Source organism: Anomaloglossus baeobatrachus, chromosome 3, assembly GCF_048569485.1.
Source record: "Anomaloglossus baeobatrachus isolate aAnoBae1 chromosome 3, aAnoBae1.hap1, whole genome shotgun sequence".
Classification (NCBI taxonomy): domain Eukaryota; kingdom Metazoa; phylum Chordata; class Amphibia; order Anura; family Aromobatidae; genus Anomaloglossus; species Anomaloglossus baeobatrachus.
The window spans coordinates 232,827,745-232,840,928 of NC_134355.1; the positions used below are offsets into that span (position 1 = coordinate 232,827,745).

The 13,184-nt window shown below is 47.0% G+C and overlaps 1 protein-coding gene across 3 annotated transcripts in view; it reads left to right on the forward strand.

Annotated features, from left to right (window-relative positions):
• Positions 1-13,184, forward strand: part of TBXT (T-box transcription factor T) — a 259,273-nt gene that overhangs the window by 111,942 nt on the left and 134,147 nt on the right. The window lies entirely within an intron of this gene.

Consider the following 13,184-nt stretch of genomic DNA (forward strand, 5'->3'; position numbering starts at 1 on the left):
CAGCCGCTGCAGAGCTGTGGAGGGCGACTCAGCTCTGGCGTCACAAACAGGATAAGGACTGGACCTGTTCAGACAGGTGACTGTGTGCCTTGGCAGTCCGCTTGAAAAGTTTGAAACTCTGCCATATTGCCACCGTGGAAAGCGCGACAAAGAAGCAGCAGCAGCCCGCGCAAAAAGAAGTAACCGCCCACGAAGACGTGTGGCTGCCCTAGAACCCCTGGAGCACTCTGGCCCTGCGAGAGAAGATCTGTCCCGAGACGGCGGTAGCGTCTCAGTCTGGTGGAGGAAGTGATGCTGAGCAGAGGGTGTGAGGAGGACCTGCTAACCAGCAAGAATGCTAAAATGGAGTCCGCGGGAGACGACCGCGAGGAGCGGGGGTTGACCAGATCCATGACCGCCGCGGAGCTAGAGGCCGAAGTAGGGAGAATTGTCAGCAGAATGGAGTTGCGGAACCAGCTAGAGATAGCCGTGTGGAAGGAAGAAGTGGTAATGGCAATCCAAGGCCTGCGGTTGCTGGTGCAGCGAGGCCCGTCTAGAGGTGCCGTCCAAATCCAGTTGGAGATATCCTCAACGATGGGGACCCTGATGCAGGAGATCTCCGGTTCAGCCCTGGGTGAATCCCATGCAGCCCCTGCCCGATTGGGTGTGCTGACCCCGCCAGCGTTGTGACCAGAGGCCGATGTGATCCCTGCTGCGATGCCCGCCGCGACCCGTGATGAGATCCCTGATGCGGCGTTCAGAGCGAGGCCTATGGCCAAACCAGACCAAGCCGCAGCGTCCCCAGTCCCGGCCAGACCAGATCAGGCCGCAACGCCCCCTGTCCTGATTCCCAGACAAGAAGCGGTCACAGCACCCCAGTCGCTCACTAGGGATGCCGCCTCTACATTCCTGCCAGAAGTGGCCGAAGAAGCGGCTCAACTGAGGAGAGGATTACAGGCTCGGTTCCCAGCCCACCTGGTGGACATGTACCTGGTCCACAGGCTGCAATCCAGACCTGAAGCGGTCCCAGTACCCTCTGTGTCAGAGAGGGGTCCACCACCCTGGCCAGCTGATGAGAGCTCATCCCCGGAGCCGCTGCCAGAGCAGCCGGAGGAAGACATCATAGCATTCCCTGCAGAGGAGGATGAGACCACTGCCTTTATGCCCAGCATGTATGTGACCTGGGAGCCCGCAGACAACCAGGTGATGGTGATGCGGAGGCCAGCCAGCAGAGGACAGTGCCACATGAGGGCCAGGCACTCCCCTGTGCAGCCTACCCCTGAGCAAGGATGAGTGAAGGCCAGGGATTTGCAAGAGAAGAAGTCCCTGTGACAGACCGGGTTCAGGTCCAGAGGCCCGCTCCACTGCGGGGTAGTGGAGGAATTTAACCTTCGCACTGGCTACGACTTCATAGTGGAGTTGGGAGTTAAAGAAGGTATTTTCGTCTCCAGGAGAGATGTACAGTCGCACCTGCCAAAACGCCACCCTGGTCGCGACTTACACATGGGAGATGTGGTCGAATTCACCAGGCACAAGGGTGAAAAAGGTTGGTTTGCACTAGATGTGGTGCCGCACCTAAAGAGCTCAAGCTACCCCCCTACAGCTTACACCAGGTCCCTAAAGTCACCGCCACCAGGGGACGCCCAAGACACTCTACAACACACTCAACAAGTACAGGAAAAGGTAAATGCTGAAAATATTGGTGATGAAGTAACTGCTGAAAATACTGAAGATGCTCAGAATGCAGAAATCTGTGATGAGGATGTAACAACCTCCAGGCATCAGAGCCCTGCAAGCAAGAGCCCTAGTCTTAGGAGAAAGTCAGTGTAAGAAGAATGTTTTAGAAAATGTTGATTACCGGTTGAAGCAACGTTTACCTGTTTAAGAATGCGCCCACAAGCACTTTTGTGAGAACTGTTTTAACATCTACCTGTTTAAGCACCAGGTTTTTGTGCACTTTAAATATGGATTTTAGGCTATGAACTGGCTATAGCCACAAACTCTCGCATTGTGTATAGTTACCCCAATGGTACCAACTCAGAGGACGCCTGTTGATGGGCCTGGCTCTGCACCACCTGGAAGCACGCCTGTTGATGGGGCCTGCTGTCCAAAACACCAGAGCACGCCTGGTGATGGGGCCTGGCTCTGCACCACAAGGGAGCATGCCTGTTTATGGGGCCTGGCTCTCCAACACAAAGAAGCCGATACGCCTGTTTATGGGGCCTACCCTACGCCACCTGGTCACCTAAGGGACTGGTGACCACTCCGTATACGGGTCTGGGTGGGTAAAGGACTTGTGGTTGGTGGGTGGTGATAAATAGTACCTGTTATGATGTTTTAAATGTTTTATGCCTCCCCTGTGTGGGAAAAGTTGTTTGAAAAGTTTGCACTTTAAAATGTTCTTGTCTTTGCAGCCCGGGGACGTGCTGTTGATAACCAAGGGGGAATGTGGCACCCCTGACCTGGTCAGGCACCACTGAGTACTGCACCCATGCTGGGTGAATGCAAACAGGTAATCCTGATGGCTGGATTAGGGTGTGTACACACAGACACATAGTGACCAGGTCTCACACATACCATTGAGGGGACCCCTGGGCAGACCCAGGAGGGGGCGTGGCCTCCACATCCAATCATGGGGTGCGGTAGAGAAGCTGGTTGTTAGGTTGCAGAGGCAGGCACAGAGGGGAAGGAGTAGTGAGCCAGTCTGAAGTGAGGAAGCGCAGCGTGCAGTCACTAGTCAGACCCTGCACGTGTAGTGGCTGTTGGCGGGGGAGAAAGGTTACCCACTAGTCAGCCTGAAAGACGCCTAGAGAAGAGGTGATTGAGTACGGGGACTACCGGTGACCAGGCCCGCACGGGGAAACAGGTCCCTAGAGCAGAAGCCCATTTATTCGGTCTGCTAAACCTGCCGGTGAGGGTGCTGTGTTGTGAATGTTAGTTATGTCTTGGCTGCTGGGAGGCTCCCTCTGGTGGCAAGGAAGGGTTTGGACAGAGACCAGGTGGGTTGTGCAGTGGGTGTTTCCTTTCCTAATTCTCTGCTTATTTAAATCCTGGTCTGATTGCAGGCTGTTGCCGGATGTCAGTTGTACTTTGTATTTTCAACCTGCTTAATCCTGCTCTACACCACATCTTCCCCAGATAAGTGCTTGCTCTTTATTTATTGTCTGGTTCTCTTGTTTATCTGGGTTTGTCATTTGTTGTGGTTGGTTTCAGTTTATTTCCTTCCAGGGATTTTCCCCCTCAGTGGATTGTTGAGGAACTCCCTGCAGTTCTGTGTGGAGTATAGCTCCTTTGGGTCCATGTGTTTATGGCTTGTTGAATTTGTTATAATTCTTGTTTTCTGTTCATTGGTATGACAAGGGCACCTGGTATAGGACAGAGTTCAGATCGAGCGATCTGAGGGCCTTTTTGTACTATCAGGAAGTTGGTATTTTGTAGGGTTTTTCTCTGGCTACCATCAGTCCCTTTCCTGTCCTTTCCTATTTTAGTCAGCGGGGGCCTCACCTTTTGCTAATCCTGTCATCTACCTGTGTATTGTGTTTTTCCTATATCACTGCAGTCTTTGAATATGGGGGGCTTGCTATTCTTGTCTATTTTCTGAGGCAGAGAGTTATTCATCTTTCCTACCTTTAGGATAGTTAGTTCTCCGGCTGGGTTCGCGGTGCACAGGATGTTAGTTCACCCCTCGGCTACTTCTAGTTGTGTTGGTTAGTAAGGGGATGGCAGCCAGATTAGTTGCCAAGGCTCTTGTCACCTTTTTGCCAATGATGCGTGGTGATCTTCCATGGTTCCGGATCATAACAGTGCTGAATGTGCCTCACCAACCATACAGAGTCCGAGAGTACAGAAAATTTGTGACGCACATCCGGTCGTTTTAGCGATGTCTTTGCGTGTGACACCTATGAGCAATTTTGAATCGTCGCAAAGACGGTCAAAATCGCTCATCGGTGACATGCCCCCCTATTCTCGAATATCGCTGCTGCTCGGTGTACGAAGTTGTTCGTCGTTCCTGCGGCAGCACACATCGCTATGTGTGACGCCGCAGGAACGAGGAACCTCAACTTACCTGCGGTCGCCCGCAATGCGGAAGGGAGGAGGTGGGCGGGATGTTACGTCCCGCTCATCTCCGCCCCTCCGCTTCTATTGGGCAACGGTTCAGTGACGATGCTGTGACGTCGCTGTGACGCTGAACGAACCGTCCCCTTAGAAAGGAGGCGGTTCGCCGGTCACAGCGACATCGCAGAGCAGGTATGTGCATGTGACGCTGCCGTAGCGATAATGTTCGCTATGGCAGCGATCACACGATATTGCATGTACGATGGAGGCGGGTGCTTTAGTGCTCAACATTGCTAGCAATTGCTAGCGATGTCGTAGCGTGTAAAGCGGTCTTTAAGACTGTCGGTTAGTTGCAGCAAGCTGTAAGGTGCTGTAAGATATGAAGCCCCCAAAACTATACTTTATATACTATAGTTTGAGGCTGACCTGAGGGCAAACTGTGTCTCATCATCCTCCAACACTTCCACCTGATTGCCCAGCATGTCACGGCCAACAACATGGCTTCCTTCTGGCCTTGGGTGCTCAAAGATCTGTTCATCACTGCACACCATGTCCTCACCTGCGTTGGTGGTGTTTCGCGGTGAGAGGCAAGAAAGGTCAAAGGGTCCCGTAAACAGTTCCGGAGAGTAACCTGCTTTGGTGTCATATGCTTCCTTAGAATACTGATGTTGGAGGAAGGATGACAAGGCTGAGGATTCGATGGGCCAGCCTCTGGGCTACTCAAGTCTATCTGTGTGGACCCTTGGGATTTTCTACTCGACAAGTAACTGGAGGCATTTTCTGCTAGCCAATTCATTACCTGTTCGCACTGTTCAGGGCGCAAGAGTGCTTTCCCACGTGGAGAAGAAAATTGGGATAGGAAGGCAGGTAGAGGTAGATAAAGCAGGAATCTTTTTCGTTGGCTTGATCACACTGCTTGGGCGACCACCACTGTAACTACCGCCTCGTCCACGGCCCTTACCCTTTCTTTTTCCCATTTTTTTGGTTTGATTATTTAAGGTGAATACTGTAACGTGACCTTTTCTATAGGCAGTGGAACAACACTTATGCCGGGTTGTTAAACTTGCGTTAATAGTTTCTCACGACAGCACTTTTCTTTTAGTATTGGTTTTCGGCACTCAGACTGTGTTTTAGGCCCGTTTCACACGTCAGTGAAAAACACTGACGTTTTTCACTGGCATGTAAAACACGCACATGTCCCTCCGTGTGCCGTGAATCACGGCACACGTGGGTTGTCTAAGTGCAATCCGGGCTCCGTTCTCCGTGGCCCGTGATTGCACTTGGAAATCAACTCACCTGTGCCCGCTCTCCATGGTGCTGATCGCTCCCGCGGTGCAGCATCCAGCCGGCGCTGACCCCCGCAGCAGCTGCTTCTGGGTCGGCTGTGCCGTGCATAATGAATATGCGCAACAGTAATGAGCCGGCTCAGAAGAAGCCGGCAGAACGGGCTGCAGAGAGCGTCGCTGGAGCCGGGTGAGTAAAAATGATTTTTATTTTAAAAGCACGTTTTTTTCTGGCACGTGTCTCACAGATCACACCACTGCGTGGTCCGTGGGACATCAGTGATGCCAGAAAAAAATGGACATGTCTCCGTGCGGCAATCACGCACACGCGGGTACGCCGCACGGAGACACGTGCAGTGAAAAATCACTGATGTGTGAGCAGACCCATTCATTATAATGGGTCTGCGTATGTCAGTGATTCTGGTACGTTTAAAAAAAAGCACAAACGTACCAAAATCACTGACGTGTGAAAGGGGCCTTAGTAAGAGCAAAGCACTATGTAGGTGCTGTAAGATATGAAGCCCACAAAACTATACAAGGTTGTTGCTAGGAAGGTACTGGCCTTGAGGCACAATTACTGACCCTGACAGCAAGTATTGACAAGAATTGGGTAACACTGAGACTGTGTGTTAGTTGCAGAAAGCCACTAGTTAGGTTCTGTAAGATATGAAGCCCCCCAAAATATTCTAGCTTGTTGCTAGGAAGGTACTGGCCTTGAGGCACAATTACTGACCCTGACAGCAAGTATTAATAAAAATTGGCTAACAGACTGTGAATTGAGATGGTGGCTGACAGGCACTACACTACACCGGAAACTCCTTGTTTTTACAATTTTGGGACTTTTTTTTTGCAAGTTGTAATACCTATTGCTAGTATAACAGACACAAGGGATGTAGCAGTGCTGAGATTATTGATTATTAGTAGCAGATATCAGGACAGCTTCAAATCTCTCCCTGCCTGTGAGAAAGCTGTCCCTAGCTGTCTCTATATCACACACTGCACGAACAGACCGTATGCACCACTAATAGGATTTTATTTATTTTTTTGCAGCAGTTCTATGATTTACACAGCTGCTAGCACAGTGGACACTGTTTTCAGCCCTTAAAAGGACTATTTTGGATTCTGCAGCAGGAATACTATCTCATAGAACAAACTGCACTGTCCCTATACCTGTTTTTATGATTTACACAGTCGCTAACAGCTAATGCTAAATATCTTCAGCCCTTATAAGGACTATTTTGGATTCTGCAGCAGAAACACTATCTCATAGAACAAACTGCACTGTCCCTATACCTGTTTTTATGATTTACACAGTCGCTAACAGCTAATGCTAAATATCTTCAGCCCTTATAAGGACTATTTTGGATTCTACAGCAGGATCACTATCTCATAGAACGAACTGCACTGCCCCTATACCATTTTCTATGATTTACACAATCACTAACAGGTATTGCTAAATAGCTTCAGCCCTTAGAAGGACTAGTATTAGTTGGCTGGAAAAACGCTGTACCGCACACAGTACAGTCTCACTACACCAGCAGCTCAGGAATGAATGCATGCACACATATAGCCCCTATGACGCTGTGCGGTAAAAGCCAATCACAGTAACACCACAACAAAGATGGCTGCAGCGTTAATCTGAGGGCAAGCAACATCAGATGTGTTCATTGGCTGGAAAATGGTGCCAGGAAGTCCAGAAACGAAAATGAAAGTAAAAGAGCGAATACCATATTAGCTGTCGGATAGCAAATACCTCAGATACCCTATTATCCATCGGATACCTAATAGTGACGAATACATTCGCTCATCCCTAATAATTATGTAACACGCATTCTGATTATTAACATGTGAGCATGATATATTCCTATGTGTTCATCTTGTGGGGGCTTAATAACTACAATGAGGTATCATAGTATATACTGGTGCTCTTACTTTAGTTATATTGCACACTGTGGATTCAGTTTATGGTTTGCCCATATGTTGCCCTCAGTTCAAATGGCCAGTGCCTGGTCCGCATTCGCAGTAGTGATCTCATTGTGTTGGCAGGCAAGGGCTTCCATGATGGAGCAGTGCGGGTCTTTATGACGTCAATGGGAAGTATTTTTCCGACCCGCTCCTTCCCCTGGAATGCCTGACACCTCCAGCCTTCAATTGATTCACACTCTACATGTGGCTGCATAATGCGAGGACCGCTCCTTCCAGTCCACGGTCCCTCTTTTAAAACCCTCACTTCACACACATCATGGTGGCCCCCTGAGGAAGCCATTGCGAATCACGCGTCGGGGCACGTGCACACTCCTGTGTTATCACCTGCTCAATATGGGTAAGTTCTGGCCGAATTCACATTCCGAGTGCAATATTGTCTTATAAATGTGACTGTTAGGCTGGATAATAGCTCTGTTACACATTGCCACCATGTGGGTTTTAATGATATTATAGCAGTTTATTTTACATGATACTTTGAATGTACCTACATAGTAGTTACTTGGCCCTTTTGAACTTCATCACTATTTTTACATATTGACCTAGTGATGTGTGCCTAGCCATTTTTATTCCGTGCTCTACTCACCTGGATTCCTACTGTTGTTGTAATTGAATTACTTTTCCCTTCTGAGTATATTTAACCCTAGAACACATACCTGGGGCCTCGCAGGCCTGCTAGGTTACTTGTTTTCTATAATAGATTTCTATGGTTGTGCATTCTAGGGTTAATAAAGATTTTTTATATTTTTCTCAGTCGGGTTTTTGTGTATTTTTATCCTTTTTTTGGTTATAGAAACTCCTACTCCCCTTTATCTTGTGTTTGTCTACATTGCTTGCAGTATATTGGTAAGCTGAGTTTCCAATTTTCTTTTCTTATTTTTGCTTCACGTCACTTCAGATGTGACTGTTTGGGCTTCCCTATGATGCCTTGCATGTATCATATCATATCATTTGGTATAGCACATCCAATCAAGTGAGACTATCATATCTTGCATAAAAGCCTAAGAAACAAATGCAACAGACATTTTAGTTACATTGGGCTAGTGACAGAATGTCTCTACTCATAGCTCAGTAAAACATACAAGAGAATGTCTTAAAACATTGCACAAATAGTTCAGACAGCACAGTGTTTTATAATTACAACACTGAAGAAGATGAGGGGAGACGTTTGTGAATAATACAGTCTAAATTAATAGCGAGAGAGAGATGTAGTAGGTAATGAGCCAGCAAAAATGCCAGACTCAATGTGATTGATTAGTGATATGATGTAGCTGGCATTTATCCTGTTTGAATTACATTTCATATTTTTTTCTTTGTTCTTACTAGAGATGAGCGAACTGGTCCCGGTTCGGCTCGAGGTCGGTTCGCCGAACGGAGGTCCCATTCGAGTTCGGTTCGTCGAACGTTCGACGAACCGAACTCGAGCCAATAGGCTATAATGGGAGGCAATCACAAACACATAAAAATGCATGATAAATGTACACAAACAGTTAATAAACATTGCCATAACACTTACCGGTCCCCGCGATCCCTTCTGCACTCTGTCTCCTGCCGCTATTCCATCCGATGATCGCTGAATCCTCCCGGCGACCGGCACTGCCAGCAGTGATGCAGGACCTATCGTGACGTCAAAATAGCCATGTGACCAGTCACGTGGCTATTATCTCATTGGCTACAGACTGGTCACATGACTATGACGCGTCATGTAGGACCTGCGAGTGCATCTCTCCGGTACACGGTGCACATATGTGTATCGCCGTGTACCGGCGACATGCTCTAGCACACGGTCGACTCCCCGTTCCGTTAGGGACCGGCTGACACAGCCGGTCATTAACGGAGATCACCGTTGCCATAGCAACGCAGTTAGCGGTGACGTCACCGCTAACCGCGGCTCCGAGAGCACCATTGCTATGGTAACGCGTCTGTCAGCGTTACCGCTGTTACCGCTGACAGCCAGCACTGATCACTCACGGAGTGAAGGCTGCACGATTGTAGTGAGCATTGTAGTGAGGATGAGGTTCCCCAGCCCCAAGTGATGAGCTGGTGAACCTCATCCTTCCTCACTACAATCGTCACTACTACTACACTAGTGAGGATTGTAGTGAGGATTGTAGTGAGGATGAGGTTCCCCAGCCCCAAGTAATGGGCTGGTGCACATCATCCTCACTACAATCGTCACTACTACTACACTAGAAAGAAGACAGAAGAGCAGGATCGTGGAGGGCTGACAGGGGGTAATAAAGATGGAGTCTCTAATGTGTCTGTGTATTTATTTCTATTAAAGTATTTTTTATCTGTGTGGTGTTTTTTCTAACCCTTTATTGGAGATTCTTAATGGCCGGGTCAAACGTGCCTGACATTAAGAATCTCTGGCTTAATACTGGCTAGTAAAACAAAGCCAGTATTAACTCATGATTACCCAACAAGCCACCCGGCTCCAGGGCTGTTGGAAGAGTTGGATACAGCGCCAGATGATGGCGCTTCTATGAGAGCGCCATTTTCTGGGACAGCTGCGGACTGTAATTCGCAGCAGAGGCGCCCAGAAACCTCGGGCTAACCTGTGCTGCGGATTCCAATCCCCAGCTGCCTAGTTGTACCCGGCTGGACACAAAAATGGGGCGAAGCCCACGTCATTTGTTTTTTAATTATTTCATGAAATAAGTGAAATAATTAAAAAAAAACGGGCTTCCCTATATTTTTGGTTCCCAGCCGGGTACAAATAGGCAACTGGGGGTTGGAGGCAGCCCGTGGCTGCCTGCTGTACCTGGCTAGCATACAAAAATATGGCGAAGCCCACGTCATTTTTTTGGTGGGCAAAAAAATTCTGCATACAGACCTGGATGGAGTATGCTGAGCCTTGTAGTTCTGCAGCTGCTGTCTGCTCTTCTCCATACAGACAGACAGCAGCTGCAGAACTATAAGGCTCAGGATACTCCATCCAGGACTGTATGCAGAAGTTTTTTGCCCCCTGAAAAAATTATGTGGGCTTCGCCATATTTTTGTATGCTAGCCAGGTACAGCAGGCAGGTACGGCTGCCCCCAACCCCCAGTTGCCTATTTGTACCGGGCTGGGAACCAAAAATAAAGGTAAGCCCTTTTTTTATTATTTCATGAATTTCATGAAATAATTAGAAAACAAATGACGTAGGCTTCGCCCCATTTTTGTGTCCAGCCAGGTACAACAAGGCAGCTGGGGATTGGAATCCGCAGCACAGGTTGGCCTGAGCTTTCTGGGCCCCACTGCTGCGAATTGCAGTCTGCAGCCGCCTCAGAAAATGGCATTTTCATAGAAGCGCCATCTTCTGGCGCTGTATCCAACTCTTCCAGCACCTGCCTGCTATACCTGGCTAGCATACAAAATATGGTGAAGCTCACGTCCTTTTTTTGTAGTTTTTTGGCAAAAAAAATAAAAAATGCTTCCCTGGATTTTCCATTGCCAGTGAAGGTAACACCAAGCAGTGGGGGTTAGCAGCCAGTAGCTGCTTGGATTACCCTTAGCTAGCAATACAAAAAATGCAGCGGGAGCCCATATATATTTTTTTTAATTATTTATTTAAATAACTACAAATAAAATGGGCTTCCCTGTATTTTGATTGCTGGACATCACAGTGCTGTAAAAATAAATCTTTAAAAAAATGACGTAGCGCTCCGCGGTATTTTTGATTCTCAGCGCAGATAAAGCAGACAGCTATGGGTTGCCACCCCCATCTGCCTGCCGTTACCTTGGTTGGCAATCAAAATAAAGGGAAGCCCATTAATTTTTTCTATTTAAAAAATAGTTAAAAAAAAAAATGACGTTGGGTCCCCCCATTTTTGATAGCCAGCTAGGGTAAAGCAGACGGCTGTAGCCTGAAAACCACAGCTGGCAGCTTTACTGTGGTTGGGGATCCAATGTGGAGGTCCCCTCAGGCTCTTTTTTATAATTATTTTATAAATATTAATAATTCCACAATAAAAGTAGGGTCCCCCCCAAATTGGATCACCAGCCAAGGTAAAGCGGACAGCTGTGGTCTGGTATTCTCAGGGTGGGAAGGTCCATAGTTATTGGGCCTTCACAGTCTAAAAATAGCAGGCCGCAGGCACCCCAGACGTGGCGCATCCACTAGATGCGCCAATCCGGGCGCTTCACCCCAGCTCATCCCGTGCCCTGGTGCAGTGGCAAACGGGGTAATAAATCGGGTTGATACTAGCTGTAAAGTCACCTGAGATCAAGCCCAGCAGTTTGTGATGTCATGGCGTCTATTAGATACCCAACATCATAAACTGTCAGTACTAACAAAAAAAAAAATCGACAAAAGAAATTTATTTGAAAAAACAGTCCCCAAAACATTTCCTCTTTCACCAATTTATTGTAAGAAAAAAAATAAAGGGGTCCCACGACGACTCTGGACCGTCTGGAATATGGGGGGGAGACACTCAGGGAACGTATCCCCCATTTTCTAGGAGTGCGGACCCTTCATGTGAGGAGTGTGGGTGCAATGAATCTGCACTCACTCTTCTCGGGTCCACAGCAGCAGAGTCCATGTCGTAATGGTTGCTACCAAAGCTGCAATGCCCTGCTCATGAGGTAAGGGCATGCCTAATCAGGAGAACTACTGTAGAGGAAGCTCTGCTCACTGGTATATAGGTGCTCAGAGGAAATAATAGATAAAATTAGTGAGTAACCTCGGCACTCTAAATCTCCCAGACTAAGTCAGTAAGTCACAACGGATAGTAATGCAAAATCACTCTTTATTGGTCCGTATTAAGAAAAACATTTTTTTTCATAAGCATATATGTTTTTGTCCAAAACAAGTTACAAATGACGTTTCGGCCTGAGCCTTCGTCAGATTGGACTTATCTGCATGTAATCATGAAAAATGACAATAATCAGTATCACATAAGAGTGAGAGAACAATAACATAAACTCGAACAATGTAGAGGTACAATTGGGATGCAGCAAAAAAATTGCAACACAGCAAGAAATGAAACACATGATACAAATGTCATAATACAGTACAAGGACAATATAGTAATGACAAATATGGGGTCAGAGTAGGCTTAGACAGCTCTGGTACGAAAGAGATGTCAATCATAAAGTAACATGTGCAGTAGGTGTAGAGCTACAGTATGCATGGCAGAGCTAATGGGTAGACCGACCATAGAAAAAGTAGAGAAAAAGTGGAGAAAAAATGTAGAAAAAGTGGAGAAAAAGTGGAGAAAAAGTGGAGAAAAAATGGAGAAAAAAGTGGAGAAAAAGTGGAGAAAAAGTGGAGAAAAAGTGGAGAATAAGTGGAGAATAAGTGGAGAATAAGTGGAGAAAAAAATGGAGAAAAAGTGGAGAAAAAGTGGAGAAAAAGTGGAGAAAAAATGGATAAAAAGTGGAGAAAAAGTGGAGAAAAAGTGGAGAAAAAGTGGAGAAAAAATGGAGAAAAAAATGGAGAAAAAGTGGAGAATAAGTGGAGAAAAAGTAGAGAAAAAGTGGAGAAAAAGTGAAGAAAAAGTGGAGAAAAAGTGGAGAAAAAATGGAGAAAAAAGTGGAGAAAAAGTGGAGAAAAAGTGGAGAAAAAGTGGAGAAAAAGTGGAGAAAAAATGGAGAAAAAGTGGAGAAAAAGTGAAGAAAAAGTGGAGAAAAAATGGAGAAAAAAATGTAGAAAAAGTGGAAAAAAAATGTAGAAAAAGTGGAGCACCCTTTGGTGCCTTTCATGTGGCACTAAGGGGGCTTAGCTTTGTATTTAGCCAAAAAATTTAAAAAAAAATGACGTAGGGTTCAACCTAGTTTTGTAGCCAGCTAGGGTAAAGCAGACGGCTGCAGCCTGCAGACCACAGCTGGCAACCTCACCTTGGCTGGTAATCCAAAACTGAGGGCACCCCACGCTGTTATTTTAAATTAAATAAATAATT